This window comes from Triticum urartu, chromosome 4A (assembly GCF_056163025.1).
Source record: "Triticum urartu cultivar PI428250 chromosome 4A, HENAU_Tu73, whole genome shotgun sequence".
NCBI classification, from domain to species: domain Eukaryota; kingdom Viridiplantae; phylum Streptophyta; class Magnoliopsida; order Poales; family Poaceae; genus Triticum; species Triticum urartu.
The window spans coordinates 115,355,535-115,367,001 of NC_141876.1; positions in this window are offsets into that span (position 1 = coordinate 115,355,535).

Genomic DNA, 11,467 nt, shown 5'->3' on the forward strand with positions numbered 1-11,467 from the left:
CATAAATGTACGGATGGAACCGGCATATATGCAGAGTGCGAGGTGCCAAGTAAAAATTACCGACACCAACCCTGCTCCATCTAAGAATTGGCATCCACCACCACCAGTGGGATGTGTGGCACTCACTATGGATAGATCTTTCTCGGCAGCAAATCCTCTAACCAAATACTAGTAGCTTAGACTTCAAAAAAATACTAGTAGCTTATATTGGCAGTTTTCTAGGGAGTACTCTTTTCTGAAAGAAGCACCAATCTATTTTTCTCTATTTGTACATAGTGTCACAACTTTGACCCAAAGGTCCCGAGCTATTTTAGGGTGATTGGTGTAGTACTCGGAGACTGATTGTAAGCATGATTTTTATTAGTTGTCACACTGATTGTAAGCATGAGCAGATGGAAGATTAGGTTAGTGCGAAGCTTACCTTAAACCCTACCGACGCCGTTGAAATGAGACGAGCATCGAGGGAACCATGGAGAGCGGCGGGGAAGTGACGTCGCACCATCCGGCCTCCTCTTGTGGTGGTAGAACGAATACTCATGTGGCTCTGGCTGGCTCTGCACCCTCACGAACGGCACACCGTACTCGATCGATTCGTTATCCTTTGGGTGCTCGACCTTCGACCTGTACGCCCACCACCTCCGCCTGACTTTCGCCTCGGGCGAATTTGTCTGCTCCATCGCCCAGAGAAGATACTCGATGAACTCGAAGAACTGCGGCATGACTGCCGTCGAGGAGTACATCGCCGTTATCTCGCTCTTTCGCATACATTTCAACATGGCCCTCACCGTCCTCAAAATCTCCCACTCATTGTCAAACCAAGTAAGGATCTCCTTCAACCTGGCTAACATTGCCTGGTCTCCACCAGTGATTTGCCTGATTCACTGATGCATCCTCTCCATAGATGTCCTTCTGAGTGGTCTGGTGCTAGCTTTGGAAGATGGGAGGAGAGACAGTGGTCTTGCAATAGAGAAGAGGGAGAGGCAAGACGGTGGTTTTGGAATGGAGATGATGGAGAGGAGAGGGGGTGGTTTTGCAAGGGAGAAGAGGGGAGGCAAGACAGTGGTTTTGGAATGGAGATGATGGAGAGGAGAGGTTTCCCTGCCCTTCGGTCGCTGACGGGTGGACCCCGCGCTTGGTGGACCCATGTATCAGTGTCTCAATGGCAGGATGGGGTAAGTCAGGGGATCCTCGTCCGAGGAGAGAGGAGGTGGTTTTGCAATGGAGAAGAGGGAGAGGTGAGGCGGTGGTTATGGAATGGAGATGGAGAGGAGAGGAGGTGGTTTTGCAATGGAGAAGAGCGAGAGGAGCGTGCAGGAGCGATTTAGAGCATCTCCAGTCACGCCCCCAACAGCCCCCTCAGGCCACTTTTTCGGTGCCGGCGCCGAAAAATCAGCCCAGCCGCGCCCCCAGGACTCATTTTTTTGCCGGATTGGGCCGAAACTGGCGCCGGTAGACCCTGGGCGAACCCGGTGCGTTGGGGGCGCCTGGGGACGCCAGACAAAGCGAAAAGGCGCGTGGGTCCTGCTTGTCGGCGAGTGTCTTCCTTTTCCCGCCGTTTCCTCCCCCACTTCCCTCCACCCCCCCTTCTCCCGCCATTCCTCTCACTGCGCGCCACCATGCCGCCGAAAAAATACACCGCGCCAGGCCCGCCGTTGCCGCGGATGCTGATGCCCCGCCGCCGAAGTAGAGGAAGCCGAGGGCGCCGCCGTCAAAGCCGCCTGGGATGTCGAACGCCGAGTGGAAGGCGGACATCGTACGGCGGGCGGCCGCCACCACCGACCAGCGGAACAGGTCCAAGAAGCAGCAAGAGCATGCCGTGGAGGCGGCGGCTAGCGCCCGGATGATGCCTCCTCCCAGCCATCATCAGGTCTCCTGGAGTCAGCCGAGCGTCGGGTCACCAGCCAGCTTTACGCCTCCGCCCCAGCCGTGGGGGTACGCGCCGTCCCTTGGCTATGGTGACGGTGACGTCCACGGTGGGTTTAAACCCAACACCACCTTCTCGCACGGGCAGCGCACGTCGTCTCCCGCATTCGCCGGCGTCCAATACCCCCCGTACAACTACTCTCCGCCGGACTACGCCGCCTCCCCGATGCTGCCGATGATGAATTTGCGTGGTGGTGCCCTGCTCTACTCGCAGGCATCGTCATCGCAACACGACGGCGAGGAGTCGACGGACGCCGACATGGATGACATCATCACGAGCGGCTCAGCTGCGGCCGCCGCTTCCCCTAGATTCGCCGAGGAGCTCTATGACGCTGCCGATGTGGGCGCCGAGCAGGACTTCGCCGATGAGGAGGAGGAGGACACCGACGAGGAGGAGCAGGACGAGCAGGCGCCTGTGGCGGTGAGGAACGGGATGAAGAGGAAGCGCGGACCCAGGACCAGGGAGCCACGCGTCAAGTGGATGGCCAAAGAGGACGAATGCCTCGCCGAAGCATGGAAGGTCGTCTACCTCGATGTGATCACCGGCACGAACCAGAGCGCCGACACGTACTGGGAGCGCATCAAGTCGGAGTTTGACAATCGAAAGTTGGTCGACCCGCAATTCGCCGGCATCCACATGATACGCGGCGAAAAGTCCATGGCGAATCACTGGGCGATCATCCAGGCGGCGTGCAACAAATGGCATGGGATCGTCGAGGAGGTCGCTGCTCGGTCAGAGAGCGGCAAGAGCGTCGAGGGAAAGGTATGGACACGCCGGTCGCTGCCTCGTTTCATTCCTTCTACCTCGCCGACAATTGTTCTCTTTCGCCGCAGATGCTGCGCATGTTCGCCATGTTTCGGCAGGACAGTAGCCCCGAGCAGGACTTCAAGTACCTCCATGTGTTTTCCCAGATCAACAAGTGCGAGAAGTGGACAGACGTTCGGAGCACGCTGGCCAATGTGAGGGAGACGTACCAGCCGGACGCGTTGGCGCCCAGGGCGTCGGCCGGCCGCCCGGATGGCAACAAGAAGGCCAAGTCGGCAAGGGACGCCGCGCCTAACGCTGAGCGTCTATAGGCGTCCATCGAGTAGTGCATCGCTGACACCAAGAACCACGCCGTCGAGAGGGAGGCGAAAGCAAACGCGCGCTGGTCGGCGATCATGTCGACGGGCCAGATCAAGCTCGACATGCTTCGGACAAATGTAGCCGCCAAGAAGAGGAACACCAACTTGGCCTTCCTAATGGCAGCAGACGTGACGGCGGTGTCGGCGATGGACGGGCCGATCAGGGAGTGGTACATGCGGGAGTGTGTCCTCATCATGGATGGCCTGCCGACGGAGATGCCCACTGCCACGACCAACGCGTCGACCCGGCCGGCAAGCCCCAGCGACGACATGTCGCCTACATCGACGCCCAGCACCCCACGGACGCCACCTACGGACAACAACGCCGACACCGACGCCGAAGCCGATGCAGAAACACAGGACGGTGCGGCCGAGGACATCGACGCAGCCGTCATTTGATGCACTCTCGCCTCCCATTTTTATTCGCTACGAAGAACTATGTGAGATGATCGCCGAGCTGTGGCGAGTGGTCGCCGAACTATTGCGTTTTTTTGTAGAGGGAACTGCAGATTCAAAAAATAGGGCGTCATTGGGGCCAGGGCTGGGGGCGTGGCTGGGCCGAGAACGCCCCCAGCGCCAAATTCGCGCCGGGGGAAGGGCCAAAAAAGCACCTGGGTGCCTTGGGGGGCCGAACGACTGGAGATGCTCTTAGGATTGGACGAGAAAGCCGGCGCGCTGTGACTGGATCAAAATCAAAATCAATTTACCCATAAATTAAGAAAGCGACCCCACATTAACTAGTATCCCTTTTATTCTGGGTCATAATTGACCAAGATTTTCAGTATTAACATCATTCATACTGAAATTCAAAACACATTAACTAGGCAGAGCATTTATATTAACAGGGTTAACATCATGTTGGAAGTTTTATTCATGGTCGAAAATGGAACTACCAGGCGTTTAACATCATGTTGATCAACATTCATGCATAGCACATCTTCATATGATGCACAGTCAAAAAGGTATGCTATTTTCAAAATGCCCACACAATGTCGAGGGTGCGAAAAATAGAGAAAACGAGGGACGAAGTTTTGGCAAGTGTTGGACGTGGTATGCGTAGATGATAATGGGGACCCACATGTTAATAATGGCAGAGGCAAAAAAATTGGAGATATTTTCCCTGCATCAGGTGGAATCGAACCCGGGCGGAACAGCCGCCAGGTAGTGTCACTTTGCCACTGGGCTAGTTCAGTACTTCGGTTACAAACAAGGCACTGCCTCAGGTGGTCCGATCTCCTCCTGTGCCTTTGTGCGCTTGCCGTGGTGCCGCTGTCTACCATTGTGAACGTGTTGAACAAACGAGAGGAATCTGGAGAGGACTGTACATGGAGAGGCGGACAGTCGGGACCCACCAGGTCTATGGTCATACGCAAGCAAGTGCCTCATCGAAAAAATACTTCATCCTAATGCTATACTGACGTTGGGTCCCATGGGTTTGTCAACATAGTTACAATTCTTTAGGTGCTTCAACGTAGTTACTATAGGAGATAAATTCACAACGAAGCCGGGGAGCGGGCAGGTATCATTTATTATCACTGGGGCAACAAGTATCAGCTGGGTTTTGGGCTGCCCCGTCTAGGTTTCGTTTTTTAACATGCGCAGCCCACGACATGCCGGTTTGTATTTTTCAAGGGCCGTCATGTATCGATCGGCCTATGGACCTCCCATCCGAGATTTTATTTTTCCTGAAACATCGGCATCCCAATTTATGTACTTTTTTGAACAAAACGCGGAGGTCTGTTCTATTTTTCTATATAAGAATAGGAACGCCTGGTCCAACTTATGTTTCCCTCCTAACTATAAAATATATATATATATATATTTAAATTATTTTATATGTTATTATATATTATTGTTATTTTCATCATATATTTAACAGATACTTACATATATAAAAAAACAATATCCCACATCTTATTCACTTATAAAAATAATTTCTTAACAATAAAATCCTGGGTTTTTTTGGCAACGAAAATCCTGGTGATTGTGTACAAAAAGCTTAATAAAATTTAAGGACCAATGTAATAATAAATCACTTATTATTTAAATATATTTATAACAAAATGCTCAGCCCAATGTAATAATAAGTCACTTATTATTTAAAATAACATTGCTGCGCCCAACCCAAGAATATAATTAGAATCAGCCCAGCAAAATCGTGTATTTCGAGAAAGTGCAAATGGCCTGTAATTTTTTAGGAAAAAAATAAATGGCCGCATGGACGCTACATTATTTGTTCACCCAACCCAGCAAATGAACTCTAATTCTAAAAAAAGATCAAATTGACTACAAATTCTGAAAAAAATGGTTTGAATACGTGCCACATTTTTGGAGGCTGAAATGTGGGCCAATAGGTCGAAGCCAACACAAGTCGTTGTCAACTTAGTCAACAAATGATTCTGACATCGTTAGTCGTTGGATTCACATCCAACGACCGGCATCCATCTTCAATCATTCGTCTTCTTCCTCCAGTGCCGACGGGACCACCTGCTCCCACCTCCTGCTGCTAGCAGCTCTACTTAGCACGCTTAGCTGTGAAGCGCTAAACCACTGTTGGCCAGGCCATCCGTCCATCCCTCCACACCTCCTGTTCTTCTCCACCGACTGCCGAACCACTCCGCACCATAACCAGTTAACCCTCATACACCTCTTCGTCTGTGACTCTACTCCCGCGTCTTCCCATCTCCGGCTCATTGCTGTTCGGGGCCTCACCGTCGTCCACCACCTTGGATGCGCTCGGCGCGAAGTGGTCAACATGGTCAACGAACGACATCCATCGGAAGTAGACTGTGCGTGGAGAGGCTGACAGCTAGGTCCACGGCCACACGCAAGGAAATGCCTCCTTATTATGCACAAAATAATGATTCCTCCACCTGATAGCTAGGACCCACCGGTGGGCCTCTGTATTTCATGAAAAAAACGTTCCCCCTGGTGCAGGTCGGACGCACCAGCTATATCTTCGCACGCAAGGAAGTGCCTCCTTATTATGCACAAAAAAATGAATACCCCCTGCTAGCTGTGACCCACCATAGTGGGAGGCTGACTTGTGGGCCTACTAAGTTGACGGGGATGGAGGGCTTTGTCAACTTAGTCAATATGAACGATTCTAGCTCCAGTGACCGTATGATGTCCATCCAACGGCCCTAGTGCTTCTTCAACCTCTGGTCTTCTTGCTCCAGCCGCCCAAACCAGCGCCGGTCGTGCCGTGTGCTCCTACCTCCCGTGGCTGGCTGTGATGCCGCGGAAGCCTCACCGCCCCCTACTACTCCCACCGTTGGCCTGGCCATCCCTCTACTCACCCACACCCCCTGTTATTCTGCGGCAACGGCAGCCTCACACCATAGCCGAACCAGTGAATCCTCGTACTCCTCTCCGTGTGGGCAACCACTGCCGCGTCTTCCACGGCTTCGCGTCGTCCCCTTCCTAGGCCTCGCCATCGTCCACCGCCCTGGTGCTCTCGGCGCGGTGTGGTGAACGTGGTCAAGGAACGACTTCCATCGGAAGAGTATTGTACATGGAGAGGCTGACAGTTGGGTCCACGGCCGCAGCAAGGAAGTGCCTCCTTATTACGCGGAAAATAATGATTCCTCCACCTGACAGCAGGGAACCATTGGATGGGCCACCGTATATCGTGAAAAAATGTTTCCCCCCTGACTACTGGGACCCTCCAGCTACATCTTCGCACGCAAGGAAGTGCCTGATAGTCCGGACCCACCTGGTCGAAGCATACATAGCACTGTCATTCTAGTCGCGAACGTGTACGTACATACTGGTCGATGTAGAGGCGCGCATGTGTCGTAGTAGAGGCGCGCACGTGTCGTACTTGAGGCGTGCACGTAGCATGTACACGTACGTATAATGGCCAGGGTGCAAGAAACAAAATACGGTCACGTACGTACATACGGGCGGGGTCTCGAACGCCTACTCGCCCATACGTACGGCCAGGGCTCGTGTACATGGTTCGGTCGGAACAAAGAAGCTGCGCCGTCGTCGTGTTCATGGGGAGGCAACGGAATGCTCGTGTTCATCGGGAGGCAATGGAATGTGTGTTGTCCATCGGGAGCCAACCGGCTTGGATGGAACAGCTGATGGAAACAAGGCCTGGCGTATCACAGAACGGAGGAAACGGCCTTGTGTTCGACCGGCCACGGTCGAAACGTGATCCTGTTCATCGGGAGGGGTTTGGCGTACCGCAAAACGGAGGAAACGGACCTCCTACGGTGGAAACGGGGTCCTGTTGATCGGGAGGGGTGTGGCGTACCGCAAAACGGAGGAAACAGACTTGTGTTGGAGCGCTACGGTCGAAACGGGGGTCCTGTTCATCGGGAGGGGTGTGGTGTACCACAAAACGGTGCTCCATGGGATACTGTTCATCTCCACCGTCGACCTCCTCCGGCCTCCACGGGCTACGGTTCATCCACCGTCGACCTCCTCCAGCCTCCACCTGCGACTGTTCATCCACGGGCTCCTGTTCATCTAGCCTCCATCGCACGCTCCTCCACCGGCTACTGTTCAACCAGCCCTCTCCACGGGGTCCTATTCAACCACCCCTCCACGGGCTACTGTTCATTCAGCCCTCCGCCGGCTACTGCTAAACCAGCCCTCCACGGGGTCGTGTTCATCCAGCCCTCCATGGGGTCCTGTTCATCCACCCCCCCCCAACCGGCTCGACCGATCGGGGTCCTGTTCATCCAGCGGCAACAGCCTCTACTACCACGGGTTCCTGTTCATCCAAATCCCCATCAGGAACTGTTCATCCAACCCCCCCCCCCCAATAACACTCACTGTTCATCCAGAGGTAGCATCGATCGGCTTCAGTTAGCAGTAGTAGCAAAGGAATCACTCAGGTTCGGTTAACAGCAAGGGATCGATCGATCACTCGAGTTCAGTAACGCGTAGCCTACAGTGCAATCGCTCGGGTTTAGTTAGAGCCCAACGCCTCACTCGGGTTCAGTTAGAGCACAACGCCTCGCACACACGTGCATATGTACGAGAGAAACGCGCATCCATCGACCCCCGACCACCCACCATACCCGGGAACTCCCCAATATTTTCCTCGCCCTCGCTTCTACCATGTTTTTTTCCGTCATGGACGGCCCAAAGAATGTCAAGCAGCTGTGTCTCCGGCCCACCCAGGACGAAAAGCCCATTTTCTTTCATGATTTTTTGCCATAGAAGTAGGACCCCACCGCATCTATGATGATACCGGGTTTTGTCACAATTATCGTCATAGAAGTGTCATAAGTATGACAGAAAAAAATTGTTTGGCCAAAAATGTCCCAAATGTGTCTTTTTTGTAGTGATGGTGCATCACACAAGGTGCTGCAACATGGCGAGAGATACATCAAGCCATACAAGGATGGAATGGAGCAAATGCTTGGGAAAAATTCAAGACAATTCTACTGAGGTCTCGTTTTATCCAGAAGCCCCGTGACCCTAAAGTGAAGAAGCCTTGTGCATGCAAGATCTATGGAGAAATAGGACACACCCATGAAGAACACAAGGATGGATGCCCTCATTGTGACGAAAATCACCCAACCGGAGAATGCCCAGCTAGGCAGGTGACTTGTTTCCTGTGTGAAGGAACTACGCATTGCTCTGCTCGGTGTCATGTTTACCCCAAGGTACAAAAAAATACCAAGCAGCAGAAAGAAGCCCACATGGAAAGTATAAAAGAACCCATGATGAAGGAAGTTCTTGAGGACCCTGAAGAAGAAGGCCTAAACAGATTTTACTCCAACGCGTGCTATTCATGTGGAGAAGAAGGACATTTCTCACAGTATTGTATGAAGGAAAGCCAAGAGTATCTCGGAGACTTCCCGACAGCAAAAGTGAAGTTTGACCCTCAGGAAATAGAAGCTTTGATCATTACGGAAAACCCAAGAAGCGAAAACGAAGGCATCCCCAAAACAACCCAATTTCTGCAGAGAAGGACCTGAGTCATATCATGTGTTACTGGTGCAAGGATTTAGGTAATTACGTTGATAATTGTCCAGAGAAGAAGCCAAGAACTCAAAGAGCTGACACCCTCCCCAAGAAGCCCAAAGATTAATCGAAAGTCATTTGTTTTTGCTGCAAGCAAGCATGAAATTTTGCTAGGGAATGTTTAGATTAGATGAAAGCTTGAGCTGAGTAGTTGAGATCTTGATATTGAAATAAAGAATGTAAAAAATGTGGAATGCACTTTTATTTTTGTTGGGGATGTTGAGTTGAGTTATGAAATGGGAATTGTAATAGTTCATGCAGCAATAAAAGTCGATATGTTTGGAATCTCATATGAGGTGTCATGAGTTGTTTGTTGATTGTGAGCACCTCTCTCACTATGTCACCCAGACTTAAACCTTGAACCCATGGACAAGCTGACCCAAAACCTTTCCCGGGAAAAACAACCACATTTCACCCAAGGAAATACATACAGTATCCTGAGTACCCCTTCCAACTTATACATGCAGATGACAACCCTTACGAGTCTTTTCTCAAGGGCCCAGAAACGATCATGACCCTGACTAGTGATCAGGATTACCCAAAGATCCTGAAGGACATGATGAAGCACATTCATCTTGAAGGAGATGGAGTTTACAAGGGTTATCCTTTCATGGAGAATGGAGTTGAACTTTGGTACGTGGAGGTACAGCTCCACCTTGTGAAGGGAGTTTGCCCAAAGACTAAGGGGAAATACTTTTTCATTTCTCGAGTACCACAAGCAACATTCTTTGACTCTACTCATGAAGCTGCTATGGAAGCCATGTGTCAGATTGGAGAAATACTTGAAGACACCGTCACAGTCAGGAATACCTGAGAGAGGTGCATGCAGAGATGATGGATATGAAGCTCATGCCCATCATGTTGAAGCAGAAGATCGATGATTTCAAGGATCACATTGCACAATTCCAGTAGGATTGAAGCATCTTCAAGTAGGGCAAATGAGTAAAGATGGAAGTAATGCTTGACCATACCAAAATATGTGGATGGCAACATTTGTAATAGAGTACTTTTGAAATTTGAGTTTTGAGAAGTGGTTAAGGATGTAATAAAGGATTTGATATGAATAGACTATGAATTATGAATGAACCAATACATTTTATTCTAATGGTAATATCCTGTGTGAACACTAGACCGATGGAAAGGAAAATGTTGTTCCATATATAGTTGGAGTTTGGACAAAATAAGTTGGAGTTTTGTTTTAGTTCAGATGGTTACCCCAAGAGTATGAAGGAATGAAGTGCTATTGGATTTAAAGGAGATGTAATGTTGGAATATGGAACAATAGTAACTCCAAGGACGAGTTAAAGATATACAAGTGTTGAAGTGGTCCATAACCCACATGACTCGGGATTTAAAAAGGAGCAAGCACAACCTTGTTGCAAGAAGAATTCTGGAAGAAGTAGTGATTTCATGAGCAACGTTTCATAGGAGGTTACGTAAACCCGAGAGTTGTGAAGAAGCGATAGAGGTTTTGTTTGGCTTGCAGAACCAATGGTTTTACCCGAACCCAGTTCGTGGAGAACAGAAGTTCTGCAATGCTTGTGAGGATGCCCAAGTGTTAGAATACGGATTCACTATCTTCGTATGTGCTAATGATTCAAGTACGGGATGGATTGGCCCCCATACCGGAGACTTCTATCATGAGCTACCATAAGTTGATGGAAAACTAGAGAGCCTTAAAACCCTAGAAGAGTGTCGACACGACAAACCAAAAGACTTAGAATGGCAGGACGATGGAAACCCTGTACACGCACTCGTTGCCATTCGTAGGTTATACAGTGAGATTCAACCCATACCCATTTCTTGCAAGAGGAACCAGTAATTGTTGACCCCCATGAGATTTTTGATGGTTGTTTAGCATTGGCGACAGACCTGTCAGCTAAGAGGACCCAGTCTCGAAAGGATCTTATTTTGATGCAAGGACTCAAGATTTTGAGGAAAAGGTTATGCCCTTACCAGAAGAGCACCAGTGAGGGAGTTATCCAGGAGAATATGAGAAGGCCGACACTATCAACCCAAAGGACGGAACCATAACCATGCTTCTAAGGGTGGTAGCACCCAAGACCTTTGTGGTGATCAATGGATTTCCAAGAAGACCCTCCAAACCTAACCTTCTTTCTAGCCTCTGTCAATTCCGAGGACGAGATTCATTTTAGGGGTGGTAGTTTGCAATATCCCAAAATTCTAAATTTTGGAATGTTATATTAAATAAATATTTATGAGTGTTTGTTTGATTGTTGTGTGATTGATTGTGTGAAACTGAGTGGAATTTGAAAATTATTTTTGAAAGTTGAATGAGAGGGAATAAAAGGAGATTCCCAAACTTTCACCTTTGCATTTTGATCTCCATGAATTCAAATTCATTTCATCACCAAAACCCAAGAGTGAAGATAATATGACTTCTTCCATTTAAAGAAAAGGGATTTGAAAATGA